This window comes from Leptosomus discolor, chromosome 7, assembly GCF_034619465.1.
Source record: "Leptosomus discolor isolate bLepDis1 chromosome 7, bLepDis1.hap2, whole genome shotgun sequence".
NCBI lineage: Eukaryota > Metazoa > Chordata > Aves > Leptosomiformes > Leptosomidae > Leptosomus > Leptosomus discolor.
The window spans coordinates 23,788,114-23,794,961 of NC_141397.1; positions in this window are offsets into that span (position 1 = coordinate 23,788,114).

The following is a 6,848-nucleotide window of genomic DNA, read 5'->3' on the forward strand; positions in this document are numbered from 1 at the left end:
AGAGGTTAAAACTATCTCACCCCAGTATTGGCTGCTAGGTGTCAATCTCATAAAGAGCACTCAACAAAAAAGTGGTTTTTGGAGACTTCTGTCTGGTAGTGTAGGGAGAAAGGAAGACCAGACATGAAAACACAACAGTAGGAAAAGAAAAGGGGGTGGTGACAAAAATCCACCTTCCAGTGGTGCTTGGAGCAACTTTGTTGACACACAGTTCAACCTCTCGAGATTGAGTTGTTTTACTTCCAGCAGTGCCACCTTCCAAGCTACAACCCAAGCACAAACTCCTTAAGCTTCACGTCCCACGAGTAGTATCAGGAAGTGCTGTCAGAGAAATCCAACATCTCCTTTCAGCTGAAGCTCTACCTTGTCCTTTAACCCAGACGAGGGACCACAAAAACCTAAGGAGAACATGTAGGAGTTTGATCTGCAGAACTGACCAGCCAAAAATCCAATGTCAGAATACACAATTATATTGTAAATTACCCATTTTCCTCAGATGTTTGACTGCAAGGAAAAATATTAAATTGTCTTCTGAGATATTAGACATATGCACAAACCCATATGCTTTGCTAGGCTGGTTTAAGATACATAGAAACTTGTTCTCCATTAACCCAAAGAAAAGAAATTGGAGAGGAAGATCTAATGGCTTGCTGCCTGTTTTTTTTTAATGCTCTGAAAGACTAAGCTATAAAACATTCACTGAACAATCATACCAGAAGATATTATTATGCCTTTGCTTACTTTCTAGGGTTTACCACTTATTTAATAAACTCCCATTAACTTAAGGAAACAAATGAAGGGAAAACATAGGAACATTTTCAAGCTTTTGAATGGGTAAAGGATTAAGCTGTGAAAGTAATTACCAAGTATCTAAACAAGTTTAGACTGTGTAGAAAGTAGAACAGTTTTAATTTACTGTGGAAACGTAAAATCTATAAAGATTCAAGCTTTTGGGTTTGCATCTCATAACAATTATTCTTGTACAAAAGCATTTATCACAGCATTTATCTTTAAAGCCCTCACTTTTGAGGGCATCAGAAGTCACGTTACTTTTCTAAGTAGAGTAACACTGACAGTTTCTACTGTGTGAGAAGGCACCAGTGCATGTGCAGGTCTCCAAAGTTCAAAGTTTCAAGCAATCATGCCCTGAAGCGCAAATGGGGAGTTTAACATGAACAAAATTCTACTTAGCAGTTTAAACTTTAGAGTGGTCATTTTTTGCCTTTGCAGTTAATGGCATGTTACAGAACCACATCTATGCGTATTTGTTCTCGAGTTACTTTTTCCAGAACTCAGCAATTAAAAGTAGCACTTTGAGAGCAGAAACACATCATTAATTTGCTGGGTTTTTAGTTTTTAAAAAAACCCTTTTAAATAAAAAGCATTTATGATGATTGATTTGAAGCAGATGCTAAAACAATTGGGCTCAGGAGCCTGCAGCTCATACTCCTGAGACCAAGCCGTGAATCTCATTTAAGGCCAGGTTTTTCTATGCAGAAAAGTAGATTTATACACACATACTTAACAGATGCCTTGCTGTGATTAATCTCATGTGGGGAGGAAGCTGTCTGTATGAGCCCTATCTGTCATTTTTTAGCCCTTAAAATAAAGATCAAAGGCAGGGATACTTTTCCCACAGTGGCAAGTGGCAAAGGTTGAGGATATCCTAATACCACTTTCAGGCAAATCCATGCCCAGGGCTCCTGAGAAACAGGAACACCCAAAACTGTCCCTGTTTCCTGAAATGGAAACATCCCCTCACCTCTCCCAATAGTTACCCAAACCTCCCCACCAGAGGACACAGCCTTTCTGGCCTCAGTAAGCACCAGCAATGGCCTCAAGTAATGTTCAGAAATGAGCACCCATCACTCCAAAAGCCTTTGATAAATATTTGGGAAAAGGTCAATTCGCATGGGAAAAGCCTGTGGGAGAGGTCCAACAGCCCCTGCTACCAGGAGGCCTAAGGCCACTCAAAACTTCTCAATTTCTGAAGGAAAAAGTCACATGCAACAGGGGCAGTGATGCCCTAGCTGGGGCATGCCACAGGAGAAATGGGTTTCAAAGTCAAGCAATTAGGTGTAATTCAGCCAAGCACAGCTTTCTTCTATTTTAGTGGAGGGGCTGTGGCTGTGCAAGTACTGCAGTAAAAATCAACATTTAACCCTTGCTGGGAAAAACACTAGGTAGGTCAAAGTTGTTGCAGGGACCCCGATGTACCCCAAAACTCTTTTTGCACCTTTCACAAGCTTGTCCTCATTTCCTACATTTGGAAAAGAAAAAGAAAGCCTCAGAACAAAAAGCCTCCAGAAGAAATTATACACACCCAGGAGGCCTGTAAATGCCTTTTGCTCACTAGGGCTCAGCTCCCTTGAAATCAGCCACATATAGCAAACTTTGTCCCTCCCACGCTCCCTTTCACTGTTTCTCTCCTCTGATGGGTAGAGAGGCATGTGGCACTTTCCTCCATCCCTCCAGCAGACCACCATTCCCTACAGCACAGATTTGCACCCATGCATCTAGGACAAACATTCTCCTTGGTGAGCAATATCAAAGCTCAGCTTTATGCTGACAACAAAATAAAAAATAATTTAAAAAAATTAAAATGGGAGTACATACTTTACATGGAACATTTCATTTCTTCTAAATAATACTTTCTGAAATCAAATAATTTTCAGTTAGAAAAAAAATAAAATAGTTTTACTGCAAAGATGACAGAACATTGCTAGAACTTTTCCCTTCGTTTTCTTAGAAGAAAATACCTTTCACAAAGTGAGGCCATTTTTCTGCCCTCATGTCTAAAAAAGTGCTGTGTGCTGATGGAGTATTGCTCTATTAGAGCATCTTTGACAGGATGCATCATGGCACTTTCTGCAGCTATGAGTGACTGTAGCAGGATTGTACCAGGATAAATACACATATCTATATTAAAATACACACACACACACACACACACACACACACAAGAAACAAAGCAGTTCTTCAGTTTTTGAAGATTCATCTTGCCCAGAAGCATAAAGCCTAACTTGTATGCAGCAGCGTAGCAACTCTTTAATACAAGAGATGGATGCAGCCCAAACCACAAAAAAAACCACTTTCATATGTTAGAGGTGTTGCTAATTGAAACAATTTGCCACACTTCATTTATGCTGATGAAATAACATGCCAGAAGTTTCTAAATCCCTATAAAAGGACTGTCCCTTCCTCCAGGCTGGATCAGTTTTCCATACCAGAATTCCTCAGTTTCAAAGAAAATTAGGTAACCCATGCTTACTTAATTGCTGGGAAGCCATAGTTTATGAAAGATAAACCAATCACTATGTTGGATATAGAAAGCCATTTATAACTGAGAAATGAATCCTGTAATTTTTTTTTATTTTTTTTTTTTAGTTTCAAGCTTCAAAGTTTTTGGGGAGGCAGATTTGTTCCCAGCTTTGTGTACACTGCAGCCCGCAATTAGATGCTGGCTGGTAAAGATGTGTATATGGATGAGGGTTACTCAGCATTTTGCTTCCTCCCTGCCCCACAACAACAAACCATACTTAAATGTACTCTCTGTCACACTCACCGGTATCCCAGGATAGTTTCTTCAGAGTAACAAGATTTTTTTTTATCCTAGGGTAAAAGAACTGAAGTCTTACTATTAGTCTGATGTCAACCACAACAAAACCAACCTTTTCACTTCTTACTGGTGCTCTATAGATTTTGCTCTAATCCAAAGATTAGTAACTTGGCTCTTGATTTATCTGGAAGTTGCACTAGGCTATTCACATACATGCTTAAAAATAAAGCAATTACTGAATGTTTTGACAGATTGAGACTGTCCAAACTTCACAGATCCAAGAAGCAAGAAGTATCTTTTCAGCTTTGCACAACAAAACCCTCGACACTTTTGCTCTTCAAAAGCACACTACATTCAGGCCAGGAGTTTCTGAATTGCTATCCTCCTACAGGCCCCCACCTTTTAATTAACGGTTAACCAGGGTTAGAAATTTTCATTTTTAGAGAAAGACTGCTGCATGGGAACTACTCCAGGATGGCACAATCTCAGTGAAAATCCAAATGATAAGCACGTTCATTTACATCCATATTAAGTGGCAATTTTGGAGAGGGCCTAGGGACTGGCTGATCCTTGCTGAGTTTCCTATGCCTTCCAAGAGTAGATCTGACTAATTCAGTCTAGGATCCATTCCCAGAAATTACTGGGATCCTCAGTAGTGAGGATTTCAAACATCATTTTCTATGTCCATTAAACTTGCCTCAAAATAAACTAAAAAAACAAACCAAGAAAGCAGCCAGCACATACTGACTCCACACACTTCAATTTAGAACAAAAAAGGGCTTCATGCATTTTCATAAGGGTCTCTTCTGGGCTGAAGGACTAGTCATAAAATGTACTTTTATGCTATTATCCCTGAAAAAAAATTAATTTGGAATTCAATTGTGTTTGTCATTTGGGCGTGAATAAATTACAAACATCACAACCCTAAGAAGAAGCTGCTGAACCATTTATTTTTATATAAAAGCTTCAAATATTTCACAACCCTTCTCCCCAACAATCTAAACACATACCTTTAAAACCAGCAATTAATAGCGTATCACTGGCTATGTGATAAGAAGGATATGCACAGTCAGCAGTATATTCCCAGCAAACTAGATTCTTTAGAAACCCATTTCTATTGCCTAGGGTGATGGCGTAGCTGCCAACAACAGATGTCAAAATACTTGAGGCTGAGTTTACACACACAGAAGACAGACACACACTAGTTACTCAGGCTGGTAGCATCATTGTATTTATTTAAAAAAAAAAAGTCACAACATTCTCTTAATGAAAAGCAAACTGGAATTTGTGCTTGAACTCCTACTCCAAACATATCAAAATAAGCACAGTGAAAGACAACCTTAGTCTGGAAACAAGTGTAAATTAAGGTTTATATTGCCATACCAACAGCTGAGTTAAAATAGAAAAAATAAAAACACAAGTCCACAAGCATCGTATTCTTCCTTCAGAGATCAAGAGGTTGTGAACAAAAGCCTGACCTCCATTATGTTTTCTTCAGTTGGTTAGAACGAATGTGAACTGCTACTGCAGAAACCAAGCTAGAGGGATGAGACAGCCTTGAATTTCCCTCTTACTGACTTCTCATTCTTTTTGAATAAAAGAGAAGTGAGAAACATTGATTAGACAAATGCACAACTGGACTATTCTGATAAAAATGTGTTGTGGCAATTCAGTTACCTGAGAAGGACAGATACCAGTATTGCAGAAATCTTTTTTAAGTTCTCAAATGACATTAAAATGACTCAGTACACTTTGAAATATGTGATCCCAGTGACTAGACAGATCTAGGAATACACATTTCTGTATTAAAAGTGATAAACATAAGCAGGAAAATACCCAAAACAATTAAAAGGCACTTTCAGCTGGCACCTGTTTAGTTATGAGTCAGATAGAACATTATAGCATTCCAAGCAGTATAACGGTACACACTCTTAAATACATACACCTGACCATATAAAATAGTCAATTTGCAATGCCTGCATAGTTAACAGGAAGAAATCCACATATTTAATGTAAACAGTAAAGTTTCTAGTAAAGACAGTTTAATTTTAGACATTATATGTTTAACATCATTGCATGCAACACTGTCTAAAAATTTTATGGCACCTCTGTGTATTACCAAGCAATAAACAGTCATGATAAGATACTTGGAGAGAAATTCTCAAGTCATTGAGTCTAGTGCTGCATGCAAAATTGCAAACATCCTCAGTAATTGCACACCTGGATAAGCCAGATGTTTGTATATAAAAGGCAACTTTATTCATATACCCGTAGTCCTCTACACAAAGATTTGACCCTCAAGTTTTAAAAGGCACAGAAGCTGAGGGGCATGCTAACTGCAGCACTTAATGAGATCTATTAATTACCCGATTTCAAGAGGTGCCTTTCAAAGGCAGCTAGACAACTGAAGCATTAAGTCCCACTAGAAATCAAGGGCTGTCCCCAACATCATTGTTACATTCAGACTGATTAAAAAAAACAAATCTAAACTTTCCTTATGGATTCATTCTCATTCTTTGCATTTCAGAGAAATTGCCTGCTGGAAACAATCAGTTTTCTTTACCACTTTTTTTAATCCTTATTAAATAACCAAGCCACTCTAACAGGTGAAGTGAAAAGCATTAGTAAACAGATGGATGACGACATCATTATTTCTTCATTGAATCCTTACTCTTACTTGAGCTGAAAGTGCAAGATACTTGTAAAATGTGAATGCTACAGGCATCTGAACAGAAGCACAAATTGGTTTCAACTTTTGAAACTGCTTTTGTAAAAAAGCAAAGAAAATACAGTCTTTGGTGTAGGCTCACACAGTGCTATCCAAGTATAACAACATTGGTTGGAAATTACAGAAAACCTGTAACTTTAATGCTGAACTCAAGAGCCCAAGCTCAAGTATTCACACTGATTTACACACAAGGAGCTCTTCCAGGCAGCATACCTGGTCTTTCACTACGCTTACATAGCCACGAGCATGCTAAGTACAATGAATTTTCAGGCAGCAAGTGGTGGAAGTGACAGCATCTCCTCCTTTGCTCGGACATTAGCAGATTGCTCAGACATCTGTACAACCTGGAGCTGCCTTAAGATGCTGACGTAGCCTCTGCCTTCAAAGAGCCACCAACCAACATTCAGGAACTAATGACTTATGAGAGGAGGAAATACTAGACAAAACACTCTCCCCTCTCTATTAATGACCACAGTTTTAAGCTGGCAGTTAGGAATTCATTTCCCTGATGCGTTTATAACAAAAAGCAGAAGTGTACCTTTGCCACCTGTTTCACAAACA